Source organism: Salvelinus fontinalis, chromosome 40, assembly GCF_029448725.1.
Source record: "Salvelinus fontinalis isolate EN_2023a chromosome 40, ASM2944872v1, whole genome shotgun sequence".
NCBI lineage: Eukaryota > Metazoa > Chordata > Actinopteri > Salmoniformes > Salmonidae > Salvelinus > Salvelinus fontinalis.
Genome location: NC_074704.1, coordinates 26183203 through 26209263, shown reverse-complemented (window position 1 = coordinate 26209263; position 26061 = coordinate 26183203). Strand labels below are relative to the sequence as shown.

General features: G+C 41.0%; 1 long non-coding RNA gene across 1 annotated transcript; it reads left to right on the top strand.

Annotated features, from left to right (window-relative positions):
- The first annotated feature begins 738 nt into the window (after nucleotides 1-738).
- LOC129839019 (uncharacterized) lies at nucleotides 739-10674 on the top strand. The gene is made up of 2 exons (XR_008756961.1): nucleotides 739-1305; nucleotides 9217-10674. It is a non-coding gene; the product is annotated as an uncharacterized LOC129839019 (long non-coding RNA).
- The last annotated feature ends 15387 nt before the right edge of the window (nucleotides 10675-26061 follow it).

Sequence of the window (26061 nt, the reverse complement as noted above, 5' to 3'; positions counted from 1 at the left end):
TGGTTTTCTTGTTCGATATTTCTGCACTGTCGAAGATAGAAACACAAGCATTTCACTACACCCACAATAACATCTGCTAAATACGTGTAAGTGACCAATAAAATGTGATTTTGATTTGAAATAAACGTCCTAGGGTAGCCTAGTGGTTAGAGCGTTGGACTAGTAACCGGAAGGTTGCAAGGTCAAATCCCCGAGCTGACAAGGTACAAATCTGTCGTTCTGCCCCTGAACAGGCAGTTAACCCACTGTTCCTAGGCCGTCATTGAAAATAAGAATTTGTTCTTAACTGACTTGCCTAGTTAAATAAAGGTTAAAAAAAAAAAAAAAAAAAAAAGATGCTGGGGTCAAAATGACTCCAAAGGATTTGAATTTCTTACAAGTCCAATTTGATACAGAAACACTAAACCATGATTTATTAAGAACAAGTTGATTGACAAAGTCATGAAAAATTGGAAGAATTGAATAACCCACATTTTGGCTATGATAAAAGATATGCCTCTGGGGTCAAAATGATCCATGTCAGAAGTGTGGTTCAATGCAAATATGTAGTGGGTGTAAAATTTGTTTTAAATTCTCACTCATTAAAAACGAATCAATCAACACATGCTTCTCTTTGAACGACTTAATATAATATTAAACTTTTATGAAATAAACGAAAAATAAACTTTTGGTTCATCAACTGAGTTGCCCACTCCAGTCAGCAGATTGCGATGTGCGTCTTTTAGGTTCAGGCGACGCTGCCAGTGTGACGTATAATCTAATGGACGGGACGCTCCTTCAACAACAACAGCTAGTCAGACACCTCGGTAGCATTCGAGCAAACATAGCTACAACATTCACGCTCTTTACAATGTTTTGGTGTATATTAGTCGCTGTGTATTAAACACACTTCTGTCGTATGTACTTTTTGGCCCATTTAATTATATATGTACGTTGTTTGTCAGCTAGCTGGTTTGCTAAGTTAGCTTAGAACTAGGCTAGTCGCTAATGCTAGCTAGCTAACATCCCCGACCATGAGTTCACTAAGCTACTCTCCTTCTGATAAAGAAGTGGTCTGCTGGACGGAGAATGAAACTCTCGTGAAAAAGGAGGAGGAAGAGAGGGATGTTACAATACAAAAACAAGTAGAGGGTGAGGCTGTTACAGTGAAAGAAGAAGAGAAAGACGTTACAGTGAAAGAAGAGGAAGACGCGTTCAGAGTGAAAGAGGAAGATGTTACAGTAAAATAATAGGAGGAAGAGAAAGAGGAGGAGGGGAAGATGACTGTCACATTGGAAGAGGAGGTTGGAGATCTTTTTAACACCAGTAAGTACCGTCTCTGCAGTCGTTGAACCAATATGCCGTAAAGGGGTTCTACACTTTAATGTTGTTCTGTAGGAATGGCTGAAGCTACACTGTAACGTGTAGAACATCAAGAGTGGACCATCAATCAAAACGTTAACAATTGATCAAATGCATCCAATGACAATGCCTGACATACTGTAGTCCTCAATATCTTCTATTAGATTAGCCCAATATGTAGTCTTAAAGGGGCAATCAGCAGTTGTTTCTTGAATAAATCACTTAAAGTGACTCATAGATAATAAACAGAGAGTAGCAGCAGCGTAAAAGAGGGGTCTTCTACACTACCCACAATGCACTATTTCTCAACATTATATGGAGGATCTACTCTGTGCAACCGAGTTTAGATGCTAGCTTGGTAGCTAGCGAAATTGTGCAAACGTCAGCCACACCTCATGCTTTCATGCACTTTGTGGTTGTGTTATCTAGTGGAAACGCGTTAGCATGGTAGGTTCTGGTGCCTTCTTCCCGTGGGCTCAAAATGAAAGAGAAAATCATACCTGCTTGCTCCTTTTATTCTGTGTTTATACGGAGTAAAAAAAAGCTTATATTTTGGTTTCTGATGGGGTTCGACAGTTTAACATTTATAGGCATTTATAACTCTACCTACTTGTACATATTACCTCAATTACCTCGACTAACCGGACCGGTACTCCCTGTATATAGCCTTGCTATTGTTATTTTACTGCTGCTGTTTAATTATTTGTTACTTTTATTTATTTTTATTTTTTACTAAACACTTATTTTTCTTGACTTCTTTTTGGTTAAGTGCTTGTAAGTAAGTCTGACGCCTTGAATGTTATCCAATGTGTTACTATGGTTACTGTTGTTCCATGTGACGCTTTGAGCACCGAGATGTCTTAGATATATATTCAGACAATTATCTCTACTACATTACATTAAAAATAACTAGATACCATGCCATTAAACATACCTAGATCTGGTGTCTGGTGTTCAACTTTCCCAAGTTCTCTCACGTCACCCCGCTCCTCCGCTCTCTCCACTGGCTTCCAGTTGAAGCTCGCATCCGCTACAAGACCATGGTGCTTGCCTACGGAGCTGTGAGGGGAACGGCACCTCCGTACCTTCAGGCTCTGATCAGGCCCTACACCCAAACAAGGGCACTGCGTTCATCCACCTCTGGCCTGCTCGCCTCCCTACCTCTGAGGAAGTACAGTTCCTGCTCAGCCCAGTCAAAACTGTTCGCTGCTCTGGCACCCCAATGGTGGAACAAACTCCCTCACGACGCCAGGTCAGCGGAGTCAATCACCACCTTCCGGAGACACCTGAAACCCCACCTCTTTAAGGAATACCTAGGATAGGATAAAGTAATCCTTCTAACCCCCCCCCCCCCCCCCCCCTTAAAAGAGTTAGATGCACTATTGTAAAGTCGTTGTTCCACTGGATATCATAAGGTGAATGCACCAATTTGTAAGTCGCTCTGGATAAGAGCGTCTGCTAAATGACTTAAATGTAATGTAAATGTAGATTCCATTACATTAAAGGCAAAACATGCCTAGATTTTATTACATTAAAGGCAAAACATACCTAGATTCCATTACATTAAAGGCAAAACATACCTAGATTCCATTACATTAAAGGCAAAACTTAGCTAGATTCCATTACATTAAAGGTGAAACATACCTAGATTCCATTACATTAAACATACCTAGATTCCATTACATTAAAGGCAAAACATACCTAGATTCCATTACATTAAAGGCAAAACTTAGCTAGATTCCATTACATTAAAGGTGAAACATACCTAGATTCCATTACATTAAACATACCTAGATTCCATTACATTAAAGGCAAAACTTAGCTAGATTCCATTACATTAAAGGTGAAACATACCTAGATTCCATTACATTAAAGGCAAAACATACCTAGATTCCATTACATTAAAGGCAAAACATACCTAGATTCCATTACATTAAAGGCAAAACATACCTAGATTCCATTACATTAAAGGCAAAACTTAGCTAGATTCCATTACATTAAAGGTGAAACATACCTAGATTCCATTACATTAAACATACCTAGATTCCATTACATTAAAGGCAAAACATACCTAGATTCCATTACATTAAAGGCAAAAATTAGCTAGATTCCATTACATTAAAGGTGAAACATACCTAGATTCCATTACATTAAACATACCTAGATTCCATTACGTTAAAGGCAAAACATACCTAGATTCCATTACATTAAAGGCAAAACTTAGCTAGATTCCATTACATTAAAGGTGAAACATACCTAGATTCCATTACATTAAACATACCTAGATTCCATTACATTAAAGGCAAAACATACCTAGATTCCATTACATTAAAGGCAAAACTTAGCTAGATTCCATTACATTAAAGGTGAAACATACCTAGATTCCATTACATTAAACATACCTAGATTCCATTACAATAAAGGCAAAACATACCTAGATTCCATTACAATAAAGGCAAAACATACCTAGATTCCATTACATTAAAGGTGAAACATACCTAGATTCCATTACATTAAAACCTCTTGAAGCTAGGGGGCAGAATTTTTATGTTTGGAAAAATAACGTTCCCATTGTAAACTGCCTTTTTCTCAGGTCCAGATGCTAGAATATGCATATAATTGACAGAGTAGGATAGAAAACACTCTAAAGTTTCCAAAACTGTCAAAATATTGTCTGTGAGTATAACAGAACTGATTTTGCAGGCGAAAACCTGAGAAAATCCAACCCGGAAGTGACTTCTATTTTGAAAAATCCCTGTTCCATTTCCTGCCTATCCTATATTTAAATGAATATCAACCAGATTCCTTTTCCTGTGGCTTCATCATGGTATGAACAGTCTTTAGACAAAGTTTCAAGCTTTTATTTAGAAAAATTGGCGAGATTTATCAAAACGCGTCAGTGGATAGACGGATGTCCCTCCATTAGTTCTTGTGCGCGACACTGGTTGCTCGACATTTTCATTCTCTCCAGTATTGAATAGTTTACGGTCAGATTGAAATATTATCGATTATTGATGTTAAAAACAACCTGAGGATTGATTATTAAAAACGCTTGACATGTTTCTACGACCTTTACGGATACTATATGGAATTTTCGTCAAGCCTTGATGACTTGCCTAAGGCTGTGGAATACTGAACATGACGCGCCAAACAAATGGAGGTATTTTGATATTTAAAAAATCTTTATCGAACAAAAGGAATATTTATTGTGTAACTGGGCGTCTCGTGAGTGCAAACATCCGAAGATCATCAAAGGTAAGCGATTCATTTTATTGCTTTTCTGGCTTTCGTGACCAATCTACATGGCTGCTAGGTGTTTGTAATGTTTTGTCTAGTGATCGATAAACTCACAAACGCTTGGATTGCTTTCGCTGTAAAGCATATTTTCAAAATCTGACACAATAGGTGGATTAACAACAATTAAGCTGTGTTTTGGTATATTTCACTTGTGATTTCATGAAAATATATATATATATTTTTTTAAATTTGGCGCTCTGCAATTCAGCGGTTGTTTACGAAAATGATCCTGCTAAAGGGATCCGTGCGTCAAGAAGTTAAAGGCAAAACATACCTAGATTCCATTACATTAAAGGCAAAACATACCTAGATTCCATTACATTAAAGGCAAAACATACCTAGATTCCATTACATTAAAGGCAAAACATACCTAGATTCCATTACATTAAAGGCAAAACATACCTAGATTCCATTACATTAAAGGCGAAACATACCTAGATTCCATTACATTAAACATACCTAGATTCCATTACATTAAAAGGTGAAACATACCTAGATTAAATTACATTAAAGGTGAAACAAACCTAGATTCCATTACATTAAAGGCAAAACATACCTAGATTCAATTACATTAAAGGCAAAACATACCTAGATTCCATTACATTAAAGGCAAAACATACCTAGATTCCATTACATTAAAGGTGAAACATACCTAGTTTAAATTACATTAAAGGTGAAACATACCTAGATTCCATTACATTAAACATACCTAGATTAAATTACATTAAAGGTGAAAAATACCTAGATTAAATTACATTTAAGGTGAAACATACCTAAATCCCATTACAATAAACATACCTAGATTAAATTACATTAAAGGTGAAACATACCTAGATTCCATTACATTAAAGGCGAAACATACCTAGATTCAATTACAATCATGAATTGGTTTGGAACCTTTGCTTTAAACCCTTCTCAAAGTTGGTGCCTTGACGGATTTGTAAAAAAAACGGTTTGTCATAAAACACATTTTAAATTGTTTATTTAAATGTAACCTTTATTTAACTAGGCAAGTCAGTTAAAAACAAATTCTTATAGACAGACTGCCTAACCTGGACGACATTGGGCCAATTGTGCGCCGTCCTATGGGACTCCCAATCACGGCCGATTGTGATAGCCTGGTTCGAATCCAGGCTGTGTCTGTAGTGACGCCTCGAGCACTGAGATGCATTGTCTTAGACCGCTGCGCCACTCGGGAGCCCCAAATTCATGTTCTAGTGCTGTCCCCAACTAAAATAAATCTTGGTCAACCAAGAGTCATCTGTTCTTTCTACCAATCGCCCCATGTGTTTTTATAAAATCAACTATATGTCCATAACTTGTCTGATGCTTTAAGCACGCTGTTTGATTAAATAATTACAGATACACAAATGACTAGAGGGAGCCAGTCATCAATATAACCTAACCAGAAGAAGAAAATGATACAAATCTAAAAGTAACTTTTTTTTGCAATTGCCAACTATGTAAAAATAGCCTACATAAAGCCTACAAATAAAAACATTGCAGCCTGCAGGTAGAAAATATCAGGATTAAATATAAATATCCTATAAATCACATTGGCTGCACGAACTTGAAACATTCTATAAACTGGGTCGGCCGAAACCCGCGATAGCAAGCTTGCGACATTGTATAAAATATTCTGGGCCCTCAGTTTCCCCTTCCAGTGAGTTCAGGACAGACGCAGCTTTAGGCTATTTTTGCAAAGTATAAGAGGTCATCTTAGATACGGGATCTTGTTGTCAGACAGTTTTTTCTATTCAGATCTCTGAAATGGACTTGAACTACCTAACATTTAGTGTCTCCTTATGTTACGCTGGGAAAACAGTTTTCATGGGCACAGAAATCCTAAATCATTTCAGAGTTTGGATTTAACAATGGTTTTAACCGAGAGTCATCTGAGGTTGATTGACAACACCCAAATGGATACTGTCATTAACGCGGTTCTTCAATAATTACACATGATTCTTAATTCTGTAGCTGTTTAGTTAGTCACATGTTCAACTATCATCAGCTGATCCAGGAAATCGTTTTCTGAATGCCAGTCAAATGACAAGCATCACGACATAGGTATATTTGTTGTTTGGTGACCTTATGGGTCCTACAGTAGGTCTATGTTATTGTTAGGTGACGTTATGGGTCCTACAGTAGGTCTATGTTATTGTTAGGTGAAGTTATGGGCCAATTTGGCAAACACTTAAACACCCTCATTGTCAGGCTGATGGCAAAGCTAGCCAAAGTATATTTTACTGGTTGAAGTGTATGCACGAGCCATGAAGACAGGTCGCACCTGCAGAAATCGGTTTCCAATTGAACATACTTCTTTCCGTTAGAAATATTATAGTTTGATTACATTTTAGGGTATCTGAGGAGTAAATAGAAACATATTTTGACCTGTTGAAATAAAGTTTAGGGGTATATTTTTCGATTCCTTTGTCTGCATGTTGAACGAGTGGATTATTCAACAATTGTTTACAGACAGATTATTTCACTTATAATTCACCGTTACACAATTCCAGTGGGTCAGAAGTTTACATACACTAAGTTGACTGTGCCTTTAAACAGCTTTGAAGATTCCAAAAAATTGTCATGGCTTTAGAATCTTCTGATAGGCTAATTGACATCATTTGAGTCAATTGGAGGTGTACCTGTGGATGTATTTCAAGGCCTACCTTCAGTCTCAGTGCCTCTTTGCTTGACATCATGGGAAAATCTAAAGAAATCAGCCAAGACTTCAGAAAAACAATTGTAGAACTCCACAAGTCTGGTTCATCCTTGGGAGCAATATCCAAATGCCGTGGGGTACCATGTTCATCTGTACAAACAATAGTTCGCAAGTATAAATACCATGGGACCACGCAGCCGTCATACCGCTCCTAGAGATGAACGTACTTTGGTTTCGAAAAGTGCAAATCAATCCCAGAACAACAGCAAAGGACATTGTGAAGATGCTGGAGGAAACAAGTACCAAAGTACTTATATCCACAGTAAAACGAGTCCTATATCGAAGTACCCTGAAAGGCCTCTCAGCAGGGAAGAAGCCACTGCTCCAAAAGCGCCATAAAAAAGCCAGGCTACGGTTTGCAACTGCACATGAGGACAAAGATCATTCTTTGTGGAGAAATGTCCTCTGGTCTGATGAAACAAAAATAGAACTGCTTGGCCATAATGGCCATCGTTATGTTTGGAGGAAAATGGGGAAGCTTGCAAACTGAAGAACACCATCCCAACCGTGAAGCACGGGGGTGGCAGCATCATGTTGTGGGGGTGTTTGCTGCAGGAGGGACTGGTGCAATTCAAAAAATAGATGGCATCATGAGGAGGAAATTATGTGGATATATTGAAGCAACATCTCAAGACATCAGTCAGGAAGTTGAAGCTTGGTCGCAAATGGGTCTTCCAAATGGACAATGACCGCAAGCATACTTCCATAAGATGAGGCTTAAGGACAACAAAGTCAAGGTATTGGAGTGGCCATCACAAAGCCCTGATGTCAATCCTATAGAAAATGTGTGGGCAGAACTGAAAAAGCGTGTGCGGGCAAGGAGGCCTACAAACCTGACTCAGTTACACCACTCTTGTCAGGAGGAATGGGCCAAAATTCACCTAACTTATTGTGGGAAGCTTGTGGAAGGCTACCTGGAATGTTTGATCGAAGTTAAACAGTTTAAAGGCAATGCTACCAAATACTAATTGAGTGTATGTAAACTTCTGACCCAATGGGAATGTGATGAAAGAATTAAAAGCTGAAATAAATCATTCTCTCTGCTATTATTCTGACATTTCACATTCTTAAGATAAAGTGGTGACGATAACTGACCTAAAACAAGGAATTTTTACTAGGATTAAATGTCAGGAATTGTGAAAAAACGGAGTTTAAATGTATTGGGCTAAGGTGTATGTAAACTTCCGACTTCAACTGTATATGTACCTAAATGTTTAAATATCCATAATTTTTATAATTATAAATTTGAATTGTGCGCCCTCCAGTTTCACTGGAAGTTTCACGCTAGCGGGACACCTAGGCTTAAGAATGTGAGTTTAAATAGACTGAAGAAGTTCATGTGAGTTTCTTTGAGTAAACTCACATGAACTGATCTTGATCCTGATCTTGCACTGATAGTGCGCTGGAATATTCAGAATACAATGTGAAAAACAAATCTTCGCTCACCATTTTTGCTCCAGCCAGATATGCTACATCCAAACTAGCGGTTTCCTCATTAGCATGGAGGGGTTTCTGCAACCAAATTGTGTGTGCATCGCCCTCGTGGTGCAATTTTAGCAAAAATAGAAACGGGCCTATATTGGAGACCAAAAGTCGTCTGGCACACTACTTAGGATTTCAACAACTTTAATAACTTTCTTCTAGCCTACAATCATCGATGTTACTCCTAATGTGAAATCAAGATGAAAATATGACTATTCTTTCTCATTTTAAGACATTTGTTAAATCATTTTAACATTCATTACAGACATCAATTGTTGTACAACGTCATGGCTACGCTGTTGGCATCACCTTTTACAGTGGATTTCTGCAGTTGTGGGCCTTTAACCATCTGTCTGCTTTTGTTGTTCACACAGGAGAGAGACGGGACTACCGTCAACAACATCATGATGCAGAGAAACACCTCAAGAAACACCCGGAGAGATCCACAGGAGAGAAATCTAACCACTGTTTTTACTGTGGGAAGAGTTACTCATGTTCAGATTCACTAAAAGTACACAAGTGAATTCAAACAGGAGAGAAACCTTATAGCTGTGATCAATGTGGGAAGAGGTTTACTCAGTCAGGCTGTCTGATAGTGCACCAGAGAACACACACAGGAGAGAAGTCTAACCACTGTTTTAGCTGTGGGAAAAGATTCTCAAGATCAGATTCACTAAAAGTACACCAAAGAATTCACACAGGAGAGAAATCTTTCTGCTGCTCTTACTGTGGGAAACATTACTCAAGATTAAATTCACTACAAGGACACCTGAGAATTCACACGGGAGAGAAATCTTATAGCTGTGATCAATGTGAGAAGAGTTTTGCTCAGTCAGGCATCCTGAAATCACACCAGAGAACACACACTGGAGAGAAACCTTATGGCTGTGATCAATGTGGGAAGAGGTTTGTTGCATCTAACTATCTGACGACACATCAGAGAACACACACAGAGAAATCTTACGGCTGTAATCAATGTGGGAAGAGTTTTACTCAGCCAAACATTCTGATAGTACATCTGAGAACACACACAGGAGAGAAATCTCATAGCTGTGATCAATGTGGGAAGAGATACTCTGATAAAAGATCTCTGCTCAAACATCAGAAAATACATGAAGGAGTTGTTTCATGATATCAATAAAATGATGTCACAATGTAGAATGTGTTAACATTGTAGTAGGAGTATTTTAATGATGTCACAATGTATAATGTTTTAACATTGTAGTAGGAGTATTTTAATGATGTTATAATGTAGAAGCCTAAACGTTTGTCCCCTGTTCTATTGATTTCAACATGATATGGATATTAGCCTCAGAGGGAAAATCCAGGCTCTGAATTGAATGAGTACTATTTATGTGATTTAACAAAAAGTGACGAACAAAAAGAGTTGGGTTATACTTACCACGTTGGTGACCCACTTGAATCAAAATGCAGCACTTAAATGTAGCGAGCTGTTTTCTAGAAATTGTCCTCTAACCAGTGATGTACACATTATTCCCAGATTCTGTGTGGTTTTTGAGCTGTTAATTTGAACAGAATTTCCCCCCTCTCTCGCTCAATATGAGTGATGACAAATAAGTGTTGCGTTTCTCTTAGTGTTGGGGACCCATAAACTCAAAATGTAGCTGACTGTCTTCTCCAGGTTGTCCTCTAACCAGTGAGGTAAAAGATATCTCCCATTCCCATGTTTTTTTGTTGTTGTGTTAGTTTCAACAGCACGTACAATCTGATTTCCCCGCTAATCGATATCAGTGATTTAATTTCAATGTACTTGCAGCCTATACACATGGACACAGTATAATAAATTTGTCTATAATCAATTTTATTAACAATCCTACATCACTCCAGTATTTATTTACGACATTCAAGTGCTAATTGTCTTTATTCCACTACTGAAGAAGCATGACTCAAATTTCAAACATCCAGACTGACAAAAGATACATGTTTTATTATTCCATGCCTCACCATTAAGTTAATTATTGCCAATACATATTAACAAAGGGATGTACATTTGGTTTTTATATTTCATATTTACAATTGTGTATATTCAGTTTTGATTGTAAATTCAGATATTTACAGTTAATTTCACATTTAGTAATGATAATTATTTATGCAACCAGCTGATCATTTTTTGGTACAATTATATTGACATTGTTGCCCTACTTTTAGAATATCAGGGTTCATTCTCAGATGTGCCAACCCAAATGTACTAGAGCATGACATTGGGGACTGGGCCCCGATCCAACAACATGCCTATCTAGTGAACCCTGAAAAGAGAGAGAAGCTCCGCAGTGAGGTGGAAAGTTACTATGGATATTGCAGGAGTTTCCTCTTGAAATCAGACATGTCTGTGGTAAGGACAACTTGGTTGCTGATTGTCTCAAGGGTCAGCAGTTAAAAAGTTTTGTGTTCTGCATTTAGCCAGTGCGTTGCCATGGGTCACAATTTATTCTGACTGAAAGTTTTTCTGTATTGGAGATGTGTTTTGTTTGGACTCGTTCCAAGGGGACGAGAGTTCTATAAGCTAGTGAGTTTTAGGAAGATGAGCGTTCTATAAGCTGGTGAGTTTTAGGAAGACGAGAGTTCTAGAAGCTCGTGAGTTTTAGGAAGACGAGAGTTCTAGAAGCTAGTGGGGGAAAACATTTTTTTGTTTGTTTTTAATTGTTGACAGCCAGTAGACACCATGTTCATATTGTAGAAGGTGAAGCATTGTAGTTGATTATAATTTCAAAATCAGTTTTAGGATTCTAGAAAGAAAAAGGAGAATAAGATAATATATACTATTCTAATACTACTAAGTATACCACACTGTTGCTGGTATTTTGGCCCATTCCTCCATGCAGATCTCCTCTAGAGCAGTGATGTTTTGGGGCTGTTGCTGGGCAACACGGACTTTCAACTCCCTCCAAAGATTTTCTATGGGGTTGACATCTGGCTAGGCCCCTCCAGGACCTTGAAATGCTTCTTACGAAGCCACTCCTTCGTTGCCCAGGCGGTGTGTTTGGGATCCTTGTCATGCTGAAAGACCCAGCCACGTTTCATCTTCAATGCCCTTGCTGATGGAAGGAGATTTTCACTCAAAATCTCACGATACATGGCCCAATTCATTCTTTCCTTTACACGAATCAGTCGTCCTGGTCCCTTTGCAGAAAAACAGCCCCAAAGCATGATGTTTCCACCCCCATGCTTCACAGTAGGTATGGTGTTCTTTGGATGCAACTCAGCATTATTTGTCCTCTAAACACGACGAGTTGAGTTTTTACCAAAAAGTTATATTTTGGTTTCATCTGACCATATGACATTCTCCCAATCTTCTTCTTGATCATCCAAATGCTCTCTATCAAACTTCAGACAGGCCTGGACATGTACTGGCTTAAGCAGGGGGACATGTCTGACACTGCAGGATTTGAGTCCCTGGCGGTGTAGTGTGTTACTGATGGTAGGCTTTGTTACTTTGGTTCCAGCTCTCTGCAGGTCATTCACTAGGTCCCCCCGTGTGGTTCTGGGATTTTTGCTCACCGTTCTTGTGATCATTTTGACCCCACGGGGTGAGATCTTGCGGGAGCCCCAGATCGAGGGAGATTATCAGTGGTCTTGTATGTCTTCCATTTCCTAATAATTGCTCCCACAGTTGATTTCTTCAAACCAAGCTGCTTACCTATTGCAGATTCAGTCTTCCCAGCCTGGTGCAGGTCTACAATTTTGTTTCTGGTGTCCTTTGACAGCTCTTTGGTCTTGGCCATAGTGGAGTTTGGAGTGTGACTGTTTGAGGCTGTGGACAGGTGTCTTTTATACTGATAACAAGTTCAAACAGGTGCCATTAATACAGGTAACGAGTGGAGGACAGAGGAGCCTGTCTTAAAGAAGAAGTTACAGGTCTGTGAGAGCCAGAAATCTTGCTTGTTTGTAGGTGACCAAATACTTATTTTCCACCATAATTTGCAAATAAATTCATTAAAAATCCTACAAAGTGATTTTCTGGATTTTTTTTTCTCATTTTGTCTGTCATAATTGAAGTGTACCTATGATGAAAATTACAGGCCTCTCATCTTTTTAAGTGGGAGAACTTGCACAATTGGTGGCTGACTAAATACTTTTTTGCCCCACTGTATATATATATTTTTTAATGTTGCTGACACCCCTCCCCAGATGTGTCTCATTATTGGGATTCATTGCTGATTCTTACCTGTAACTCACTATGAGGTGTCTAGTGATACAGGTTAAGGGCCCTGTTGGAGATTGGTGGTTGGTAGCGGAGTCGAGGGAACATGCAGGGTTGGACAGGGCCATGTTATTATCCCAAACACAGTCTCTGTGGTTCATATGAACCCCATTCCTGGGAATTAGATTTGATTACAAATCGCCCCTGTCTGTTACCACAGAAGGGTTCTGTCTGTCCCATTCCCAGCTAGGTTACGAGGCTCTTTGTCACCAGTACCTATGACTGGTTGATAGGGGAAACCTCCATGCTTATTATAGAAAAGTATTTAGTGGAAAACTATTTAGTAAACTGAAATAAAATAACAAACCTGTTTGAGAAATTAAAACTATTCCAAAACTATATTTGACTCAAACTAAAATAGCCTAAAATAATATTATATTAAATAATAATATTATGTTCAGTTTGAATAATTTATATCTTCACTTTGGGCAAAAATAGAATTGGGTTTTAAATATTTTTGTGGTTTTAAAGCTTCTGAACCTGGTGGCTGGTAAATGCTGCCATGGGATGGCAATGTTTCAAATAGACCTAGCTTGTGTATCACTATCACCTGCTATCACCAGAAATACTTTAAGAAATTAGGATATTGGAAACTCCTTTCAATTTGTATTAACAGCTTAAAGAAAATAACATTGGCATGAATTACCCTCCGTGAACAAGAAGCACAACATTACAAATATTTTCAGAGATGTGAGATAATTAACTTGTTCTCTGTAATATCGTATAGCTTTGCAATCGTGACATTAAGTACTTTCAAGGAAAATAGGCATGTTTCTCGACTCATACCCTGACTTTAAAAAGGGATTTCATGAGAATTAGCTTAGGAACTGTGTCTCAGCATGACAATGTGAACGTGATTGGTCGACAGTCTCTTGGACGGGCGTTATATACGCTTTGACATTTTCTGGAATAGTTTTTATTTGAAAACGTTTTTGTTCACTTGCCTGCCTATTGAATTTGGAATGCACTGTACTGTTCATCTCTGAAACTCACTGAGATAATTCCTTTGATACAGCAGTAGCAATACAGGGATATAACATCTACAGAAAAGACAGGAATGCTTATGGGGGAGGTGTTGCTGTATACAGTGCATTCGGGAAAGTATTCAGACCCCTTGACTTTTTCCACTTTTTGTTACTTTAAAGCCTTATTCTAAAATTGATAAAATAAAAAAAATTCCTCTTTCATTTAGCTAATTTATTTGGCACACCTGCATTTGGGGAGTTTTTCCCATCCTTCTCTGCAGATCCTCTCTAGCTCTGTCAAGTTGGATGGGGAACATCACTGCACAGCTATTTTCAGGTCTCTCCAGAGATGTTAAATCAAGCTCAAGTCCGGGCTCTGGCTATGTCACTCAAGGACATTCGGAAACTTCTACGGAAGCCACTCCTGCGTTGTCTTGGCTGTGTGCTTAAGGTCGTTGTCCTATTGGATGGTGAACCTTTGCCCCAGTCTGAGGTCCTGAGCACTCTGGAGCAAGTCTTTCATCAAGGATCTCTCTGCACTTTGCTCTGTTAATATTTCCCTCCATCCTGACTAGTCTCCCAGTCCCTGCTGCTGAAAAACATCCCCACAGCATGATGCTGCCACCACCATGCTTCACCGTAGGGATGGTGCCAGGTTTCCTCCAGACGTGACTCTTGACATTCAGGCCAAAGAGTTCCATCCTGGTTTCATCAGACCAGAGAATCTTGTTTCTCATGGTCTGAGAGTCCTTAAGGTGCCTTTTGTCAAACTCCAAGTGGTCTGTCATGTGCCTTTTACTGAGGAGTGGTTTCCATCTGGCCACTCTCCCATAAATGTCTGATTGGTGGAGTGCTGCAGAGATGGTTGTCCTTCTGGAAGGTTCTCTAACATCTCCACAGAGGAACTTTGGAGCTCTGTCAGAGTGACCATCAGGTTTTTGGTCACCTCCCTGACCAAGGCTTTTCTCCCCCAATCGCTCAGTTTGGCCGGGTGACCAGCTCTAGGAAGATTATTCAATTTAAGAATGATGGAGGCCACTGTGTTCTTGGGAACCTATCCCCAGATCTATGCCTCGACACACTCCTGTCTTGGAGCTCTACGGACAATTCCTTCGACCTCATTGTTAGTTTTTTTCTCTGACATGCTCTGTCAACTCTGGGACCTTATATAGACAGGTGTGTGCCTACCAAATCATATCCAATCAATTGAATTTACCACAGGTGGACTCCGAACAAGTTGTAGATACATCTCAAGGATGATTAATGGAAACAAGATGCACCTGAAAGCAATTTTGAGTCTCATAGCAAAGGGTCTGAATAATTATGTAAATAAGGTATTTCTGTTTATTATCTGTTGTCATTATGGGCTATTGATGACACCCATCTAAAACAAGATAGCCTAAACATCAGAAAAAAACTAAGTATTATTTTGATTTTTTACCTGTTTTCACATTTGTGTTAATTATTGAGGATTCTATTGTGTGTAGATGAATGAGGATTCTATTGTGTGGAGATTAATGGTTGGTTTCTCAAATGACTGCCTCACCTGGTTCACCAACTACTTCTCTGATAGAGTTCAGTGTGTCAAATCGGAGGGCCTGTTTTCCGGACCTTTGGCAGTCTCTATGGGGGTGCCACAGAGTTCAATTCTCGGGCTATTCTGTATACATCTGGCCCTTCTTTGGACACAGTGTTAACAAACCTCCAAACGAGCTTCAATGCCATATAACACTCCTTCTGTGGCCTCCAACTGCTCTTAAACGCAAGTAAAACTAAATGCATGCTCTTTAACCGATCGCTGCCCGCACCCGCATGCACGACTAGCATCACTACTCTGGACAGTTCTGACTTAGAATGGCTGGCCCTCGCTACATATTCGTCGCCAAACCCACTGGCTCCAGGTCCTCTATAAGTCTTTGCTAGGGAAAGCTCCCCCTTAACTCAGCTCACTGGTCACCATAGCAACACCCACCCATAGCATGCGCTCCAGGATATATATCTCACTGGTCATCCCCAAAGCCAACACCTCTTTGGCCGCCTTTCCTTCCAGTTCTCTGCTGCCAATGACTGGAATGAATTGCAAAAATCGCTGAAGTTTTGGACTTATATCTCCCTCACTAAATTTAAGCATCAGCTATCTGAGCAGCTTAACAATTGTTGCAGCTGTACATAGCCCATCTGTAAATAGCCCATCCAACTGCCTTCCTCATCCCCATGTTTTTATTTACTTTTTTTGCTCTTTTGCACACCAGTATTTCTACTTGCACATCATCATCTGCACATCTATCACTCCAGTGTTAAATTGTAATTACTTCGCTACTATGGCCTATTTATTGGCTTACCTCCAAACTCCATTTGCACACACTGTATATAGATTTTTCTATTGTGTTATTGACTGTACTTTTGTTTATCCCACGTGTAACTATGTTTTTTTGTCGCACTGCTTTGCTTTATCTTGGCCAGGTCGCTGTTGTAAATGGGAACTTGTTCTCAACTGGCCTACCTGGTTACATAAAGGTGAAATAAAAAATACAAAAAAAATCTTAACTTTAGCAAACATTATACACTGCTCAAAAAAATAAAGGGAACACTTAAACAACACAATGTAACTCCAAGTCAATCACACTTCTGTGAAATCAAACTGTCCATTTAGGAAGCAACACTGATTGACAATAAATTTCACATGCTGTTGTGCAAATGGAATAGACAAAAGGTGGAAATTATAGGCAATTAGCAAGACACCCCCAATAAAGGAGTGGTTCTGCAGGTGGTGACCACAGACCACTTCTCAGTTCCTATGCTTCCTGGCTGATGTTTTGGTCACTTTTGAATGCTGGCGGTGCTTTCACTCTAGTGGTAGCATGAGACGGAGTCTACAACCCACACAAGTGGCTCAGGTAGTGCAGCTCATCCAGGATGGCACATCAATGCGAGCTGTGGCAAGAAGGTTTGCTGTGTCTGTCAGCGTACTGTCCAGAGCATGGAGGCGCTACCAGGAGACAGGCCAGTACATCAGGAGACGTGGAGGAGGCCGTAGGAGGGCAACAACCCAGCAGCAGGACCGCTACCTCCGTCTTTGTGCAAGGAGGAACACTGCCAGAGCCCTGCAAAATGACCTCCAGCACGCCACAAATGTGCATGTGTCAGCATATGGTCTCACAAGGGCTCTGAGGATCTCATCTCGGTACCTAATGGCAGTCAGGCTACCTCTGGCGAGCACATGGAGGGCTGTGCGGCCCCACAAAGGAATGCCACCCCACACCATGACTGACCCACCGCCAAACCGGTCATGCTGGAGGATGTTGCAGGCAGCAGAACGTTCTCCACGGCGTCTCCAGACTCTGTCACGTCTGTCACATGTGCTCATGTGCTCAGTGTGAACATGCTTTCATCTGTGAAGAGCACAGGGCGCCAGTGGCGAATTTGCCAATCTTGGTGTTCTCTGGCAAATGCCAAATGTCCTGCACGGTGTTGGGCTTTAAGCACAACCCCCACCTGTGGACGTTGGGCCCTCATACCACCCTCATGGATTCTGTTTCTGACCGTTTGAGCAGACACATGCACATAAGTGGCCTGCTGGAGGTCATTTGACAGGGCTCTGGCACCTTTCACAAAAGGTCACAAAAGGTGGAAATTATAGGCAATTAGCAAGACACCCCCAATAAAGGAGTGATTCTGCAGGTGGTGACCACAGACCACTTCTCAGTTCCTATGCTTCCTGGCTGATGTTTCTGTCACTTTTGAATGCTCTGGCACAACAGCATGTGAAATTTATTTTCAATCAGTTTTGCTTCCTAAGTGGACAGTTTGATTTCACAGAAGTGTGATTGACTTGGAGTTACATTGTGTTGTTTAAGTGTTCCCTTTATTTTTTTTAAAAGTGTATTAAGCAGGACATTCAAACAAGCCTTACAATTATAATCCAAAGTAGTGTGAAATGCACTCATAAGCAACCTGGAAATGAAGGTTACTCCCCTGAGTTTTCCCCCATTCACATTTAGAATACATTGTGAGAAACTAAAATCTTGGCTCACCATTTTTGCTCCAGGCAGATATAGTACATCCATAACTATCGGTTTCCTCATTAGCAGGGAGGAGTTTCTGCAATCAAATTGCCCTCTTGCCGCAATTTTTGCAAACACAGAAAGGGGCCTATATTGGAGACCAAGAGTCGGCTGGCACACTGCTTAGAGTTTCAACAACATGAATATCTTATTTCTAGCCTACAACCATCGATGTTACTACTAATGTGAAAACAAGACAATCTATGACTATTCTTGCTCATTTTAAGACAATTGTCAAATAATTTTAACATTCATTACAGATGTCAATTGTTGTACAACATCATGGCTACGCTGTTGGCATCACCTTTTACAGTGGATTACATTTACATTACATTTAAGTCATTTAGCAGACGCTCTTATCCAGAGCGACTTACAAATTGGTGCATTCACCTTATGACATCCAGTGGAACAGCCACTTTACAATAGTGCATCTAAATCTTTTAAGGGGGGGGGGGGGGGGGCAGAAGGATTGCTTTATCCTATCCTAGGTATTCCTTGAAGAGGTGGGGTTTCAGGTGTCTCCGGAAGGTGGTGATTGACTCCGCTGTCCTGGCGTCGTGAGGGAGTTTGTTCCACCATTGGGGTGCCAGAGCAGTGAACAGTTTTGACTGGGCTGAGCGGGAACTGTACTTCCTCACTGGTAGGGAGGCGAGCAGGCCAGAGGTGGATGAACGCAGTGCCCTTGTTTGGGTGTAGGGCCTGATCAGAGCCTGAAGGTACTGAGGTGCCGTTCCCCTCACAACTCCGTAGGCAAGCACCATGGTCTTGTAGCGGATGCGAGCTTCAACTGGAAGCCAGTGGAGAGAGCGGAGGAGCGGGGTGACGTGAGAGAACTTGGGAAGGTTGAACACCAGACGGGCTGCGGCGTTCTGGATGAGTTGTAGGGGTTTAATGGCACAGGCAGGGAGCCCAGCCAACAGCGAGTTGCAGTAATCCAGACGGGAGATGACAAGTGCCTGGATTAGGACCTGCGCCGCTTCCTGTGTGAGGCAGGGTCGTACTCTGCGGATGTTGTAGAGCATGAACCTACAGGAACGGGCCACCGCCTTGATGTTAGTTGAGAACGACAGGGTGGTGTCCAGGATCACGCCAAGGTTCTTAGCGCTCTGGGAGGAGGACACAATGGAGTTGTCAACCGTGATGGCGAGATCATGGAACGGGCAGTCCTTCCCCGGGAGGAAGAGCAGCTCCGTCTTGCCGAGGTTCAGCTTGAGGTGGTGATCCGTCATCCACACTGATATGTCTGCCAGACATGCAGAGATGCGATTCGCCACCTGGTCATCAGAAGGGGGAAAGGAGAAGATTAATTGTGTGTCGTCTGCATAGCAATGATAGGAGAGACCATGTGAGGTTATGACAGAGCCAAGTGACTTGGTGTATAGCGAGAATAGGAGAGGGCCTAGAACAGAGCCCTGGGGGACACCAGTGGTGAGAGCGCGTGGTGAGGAGACAGATTCTCGCCACGCCACCTGGTAGGAGCGACCTGTCAGGTAGGACGCAATCCAAGCGTGGGCCGCGCCGGAGATGCCCAACTCGGAGAGGGTGGAGAGGAGGATCTGATGGTTCACAGTATCGAAGGCAGCCGATAGGTCTAGAAGGATGAGAGCAGAGGAGAGAGAGTTAGCTTTAGCAGTGCGGAGCGCCTCCGTGATACAGAGGATTACCGCTGTTGTGGGCCTTTAATCATCTGTCTGACTTTGTTGTTCACACAGGAGAGATACTTAACTATCTTGGATCCTCTGGGGAGCCTCAACAACCTTGTGATGCTGAAGAGGCAGAGATGAGTCTCTCCAGATCAGAACACCTCAAGAAACACCTGCAGAGATCCACAGGGAAGAGAACTCAGTGCTGCTCTGACTGTGGGAAGAGATTCACCTCATCAGGCATTAAAATTCATCAGGAAAACACACAGGAGAGAAACCTTATAGCTGTGATCAATGTGGGAAGAGTTTTCCTCAATCTGGAGAGCTGACAGTGCACCAGAGAACACACACAGGAGAGAAACCTCATAGCTGTGATCATGTGGGAAGAGATACTCTGATAAAAGATCTCTGATTAAACATCAGAAAATACATGAAGGAGTTGTTTCATGTGTGGCAAAGAAGGGGGTCGAGTGATAAATGGCAGATATGTGAGAGCAGAACTAATAAACGGGCTCTGCCCGATCACTAAAATGGCCACCCCGATCAGAACTACAGATCACAAAATGGCCGACTGCCAAAACTACAAGTCCCAGAAGCAAGGGGAACCTTCAGAAGGTGGAGCCGACACAGAGATAAAGGGTCAAGAAAAACCAGGAAGAGAGAGAGAGGGGTGGAAGGATCTATGAACGTAGAGAAAGAGACAATAGATATTAGCTGGATTTACCGTGTATGAGCTGGACTGTTTTGGATTTACCTGTTGGCGTTTGGACCTGGACATACCGAGAACCCGATTCGTGTACCGAACCCTGCTATCCTTGACCTTGCCTACGACCTGGGTGGACCATGACGGAGAAACAAACACACAGGTACTGTCCTGTTCGAAAGAACTCTCATTCTGGGGTAATTTGGTGACAGTTTCCCACTTAATATGTGACAAACGCTCATAACCTTGAAGAGGTTTGCCACACATGATATCAATGAAAAAATGTCACGATGGAGAATGTTTTTAACATTGTAGTAGGACTATTTTAAGGAATTTCACAATGTAAAACCCTAAACGTTTGCCCCGTTCAATTGATTTCAGCGTGATATGGATATTAGCCTTGGAAAAAATCCAGGCTCTGAATTGAAAGAGTACTATTTATGTGATTTAACACAAAGTGACTAACACAATAAGAGCTTTGTTACTTACCATGTTGGTGACCCACTTGAATCAAAATGCAACACTTCAAAATCTAGCGATCTGTTTTCTACAAATTGTCCTCTAACCAGTGATGTACACATTATTCCCAGATTCCATGTGGTTTTTGAGCTGTTAGTTTTAACAGGACGTGCAACCTCATCTCCTCTCTCGCACAATTGATTTTAGCATGATATCGATGAGTGATGACAAATAAGTGTTGTGTTCCTTTGTTTAGCGACCCCTAAATTTAAATGCATCACTCCAAAATGTAGCTGACTGTCTTCTGCAGGTTGTCCTCTAACCAGTGAGGTTAAATATATCTCCCATTTCCATGTGTTTTTTTAGTTGTTAGTTTCAACAGCACGTACAACCTGATTTCACCCCTAATCGATATCAGTGATTTATTGCTTCTTGTCAAAACAACAGCGTTTCTGGTGCTTGTGCAGTTTATAAGGTGCTTTTTTTTAAAATACAAGTAATGTGATTATTGTGGCAGATGTTTGTGTACATAGCACATTTTATATTTAGGTTTTCAATTTATCCCAAACTGTTTCTGCATATTGGTTATTGATTTGGACACGTTAAAACTATGTTTTGACATTGCGCTATTCCAATTGAGCAAAATGTCATTGAAAAGACGTTGAAAATAAGACTATGCCCGACGTCCAATATATTGTAATGACCTGACTAGATCATAAATTAACAATTGTCCAGACAGAGGATTAAGTTTGCGAATTGACGGTTTATTAAACCAACTTTACACAGGCTACTGTTTGGCCGTAGCCCACGCCAAATAAATGGAAGATAGCCCACAAGCCAATCGTGACCATCTCTTGTGAAGCCCAGACGTAAGAGAGAGAACAAAGGCAAAACCTGGTCTTAACTTCCAATGCTCCATCCCCCTGCCCAACCCCCCTCCACGCCACTCCGCCAACCGCCAGGATGCCCAGCATCAGAACATTCCAGGCATTCCCGTGATTGGCAGATAGCAGGTTGATTGACATGTCGGAGCCCGCGAACACTGGGTACTGGTCAGTACAACACAACCACCTACTAGCCTAACACATAACACACAACTGTCTGTGCGGGTCGCTACAATATGTTCGGTTGTAGTTGAAAGTGAAAGTTGAAAAGATGCCTTTTCGGGTTGTTTTTTCAATGACTTGAAAACAACTTAATTTCAACAAACTTGCAGCCTAAACACATGGACGCAGTATAATAAATTGGTCTATAATCAATTATATTAACAATCTTACATCTTACATTTAGCACGTATAGCTCGGTAGCACGTATAGCTCGTTAGCACATAGGACGCACTGATTGGTGTCACCTCGTTACTCCGTATGTGTTACACCTGTGCTGGCTTGTCCATCTCGTTAGTGGGAAGGTGTTTCACCTGAGCTGGTCCAGGTTCTATTTAAGTGTCTGGCCCAGTGCTCCAGTTGTCTTGATAGATGTGGAGAGTCAACACCGTTAGTTGCGCTACCGTTTTGGTTTGCTTCTTGTCTTTAAGTTTGTGGTGGGTTTTTATTTTGTTTGCCTCCCTCTTGGGCAGATTTAGTAGGTGCTCATGGTGGGTGACTTATGTCCCAGTTGTTGTTACTTGTCAACTTTCAGTGGACACTGAGATCAAAACTGCAACATTATGTTATAATACTTTTATTGCATCAAATGGTTATTTTTTGCAACAGAATAGAGGGTTCTTAGAACTATTGTGTTGGTGTGTTCTACTGAGGATGGGCCTCGGAGAGAAAACACTGACAGGAGATTTACAATGTCTTTTGGGTGATAAAACCTAAAGAGACCACATTCCAGAGCATGAGTTAATGTTTCTGTTCTATATGGTCTAGAAGAAAAAAGAAACGCACACCTATGTAGGCGAGGTGCTGGCTAGCGGAGTAGAAAACTAGAAAATAAAGGAGAGCCGCACACTCTAGGAGCTCAGATGCAAAAATATTTAATTACCAACGTTTCGACAGGCAAGCTGTCTTCATCAGGGTACAATCACAGACACTGCGGGATGACTCGTTTATATATAGTGTCAAGACACACAGGTGTCTGTAATCATGGCCAACAGTGGCCTAATATCATTGGTTAATTACTCATATTAAAACGGCATAGAATGAGCAACATACAATTAATACAAATGGATAGCATACGATCATAGACACACTAAAGACCACACAAGCCTACAAACAACCACAATGGCAAAGTCACAACAATCACAACAATCACAAGAATGGCTTCAGATCAAAGTCCACATTAAGACCGAAGGGAGCAAGGGTCTTTAAATTAAATATCCAAGCAGCCTCTCGTCTTAACAATAAATTATCAAGGTCACCCCCTCTCCTAGGGAGGGTGACATGTTCGATGCCAATATAACGCAAAGATGAAATCGAGTGGCCTGCCTCCAAAAAGTGGGCCGCAACTGGGTAGGTCAAGTTTTTGCACCTAATGGTGCTACGATGCTCTGAGATACGTACTTTTAATTCACGCTTTGTTTTACCCACATAATTTTTACCACAAGGACAAGTTATGAGATAAATAACTGCCTTAGTGGAGCACGTAATAACACCTTTGATTGGGATCGATGTCCCTGTTTGTGGATGTTTAAAGGATCTACATTTATAAGTGCCATTGCATTGGGCACAGCCATTACACTTATAATTACCATCCAATAGGGGCGCAAATAGACGTTGTTCAGGAATATCTTGGGGGGTTAAATCAGAGTGTACCAATTGGTCTCGGAGATTTCTGCCCCGCGAAAATACGACCAAGGGAAGGTCAGAAAACACATTACCGAGACTATCATCGGATTTAAGAATATGCCAATGTTTGTGAACGATTCCCTTAATTTGTTCAGAGCGCTTTGAATAGCGGGTAGTTAAAATGCAAGAATGCGTCTTTTTGCGAGACTGCCCTTGAAAAAGGTCATGTCTCGTTTTGTTTTGAATTTTCTCAATGGCATTATTAATCTGATCATTTTTGTTCCCCCTCTCCTTGAACTTTCTTTGCGTCTCAGCCATATTTCTGTCGAAATCTGATTGTTTTTTGCAAATTCTTTTGATTCGACAGAATTGGCTGTAGGGCAAACTATTTTTCAAGGGAAGTGGGTGACAACTGTCAGCCCTCAACAAACTGTTACGATCAGTAGGTTTCCTGTAAAGATCAGTGTATAGAACATTATTTTCACACAAGATCAGAAGATCAAGAAAACTGATTTGACGTGTATCAGATTGCATAGTAAATCTCAAATGTTCAGAACAGGAGTTAAGAAAATCATGGAACGCCTGGAGCTGTTTTACATCACCCCTCCATAGAACAAAAATATCATCAATATACCGTTTCCAAATAATGATGTTAGGCAAGAAAACATTTTTGAGAGGATTGAAAATAGACTGTTTCTCCATGTAACCAACATACAAATTAGCATAGTTAGGAGCCATGGGGGATCCCATAGCAGTACCCTTCGTCTGAATAAAGAAATCATTTAGAAACATGAAATAGTTGTGTGTAAGTACTATTTCAGCCAATGTTATAATGCATTCACTGGAAGGTAGTTTATTGGGGTCACGTTGCAGAAGAAAATGTTCCATAGCTTCAATACCGCCCTCGTGAGGAATATTAGTGTATAACGACTCAACATCAAAAGTAACTAACAATGTGTTCTCAGGGAGAGGATCAAGAGATTCTATGATAGAGATCATACTGCTGGTGTCCTTTACAAAGGAGGGGAGCTGTTCTGCGAGTGGTCTAATAAAAAAGTCAACAAAAGTAGAAAGAGGGGCCGTTACTGCATCAATGCCCGCTACAATAGGGCGCCCTGGAGGTTTAGTAACATTCTTATGTAATTTCGGCAAAGTATAAAAAGTGGCAATTTTTGGGTGTTGAATAGCAGTTGTTGTGATTGTTGTGACTTTGCCATTGTGGTTGTTTGTAGGCTTGTGTGGTCTTTAGTGTGTCTATGATCGTATGCTATCCATTTGTATTAATTGTATGTTGCTCATTCTATGCCGTTTTAATATGAGTAATTAACCAATGATATTAGGCCACTGTTGGCCATGATTACAGACACCTGTGTGTCTTGACACTATATATAAACGAGTCATCCCGCAGTGTCTGTGATTGTTACCTGATGAAGACAGCTTGCCTGTCGAAACGTTGGTAATTAAATATTTTTGCATCTGAGCTCCTAGAGTGTGCGGCTCTCCTTTATTTTCTGTTCTATATGGTACCAGGGAGAGATGACCCCAGGGCCAGACCCTGGTTTCTACACAGAGTACTGTTTTTACAGCAGATACCTATAATTCTCAGCAGACAGTATCTCTAATACAAATCTTAATCTTGTGACCTGTTCTATACATCTATTGTTCGTCATGTAGGTTGAAAGGGGTGTGTCTTGGCTGTAAAATACATTTGTACTTTTGTATCGCGGCTCTCAACGAATCATCTGGGGGTGATTTGTCGACCAGCCATCATTATCGTAGAGCACTCAATTGATTCACTTTATATTTGTGTGTTGTATTGACCTGCTCCCTTATTATTAAGTGAATAAAGATTTAGATTCAGAATAACTGACTTGTGTGAAAAGTTTGTCTCCTTATTTGATATAAAAGAAATGAACCACATTTGGCGATGGGGATGTGAATCTTGATTTGGTGACCGCTCCTGATAACCTGGGTAAATGGTGCACGAGGGATCCCTCTAACTTGGGATCTCAGGGAGACCACACTTCGGGAATGGAGCAGATGGACCCACATTTGATCTGAGAGGCAGCGAGCCGAGTGGATACCACATCTCGAACGTAGTTTTTAAAAAAGAAAGAGGTGAGCGACACAAGTGGAGTTTTTAGAAAAGCCTCGTAGGCTGTGAGTGTGTATTTCTGTGTGAGGGGGGCATCTTGGAGGTGTAAACAGGGCCCAGTCAGGAGGCTGTGAGTGTGCATTCCTGTGTGAGGGGGGCATCTTGGAGGTGTAAACAGGGCCCAGTCAGTAGGCTGTGTGTATTCCTGTGTGAGGGGGGCATCTTGGAGGTGTAAACAGGGCCCAGTCAGGAGGCTGTGAGTGTGTATTCCTGTGTGAGGGGGGCATCTTGGAGGTGTAAACAGCTATCTGTGTGAACTGGATGAAAACTCAAATCTGT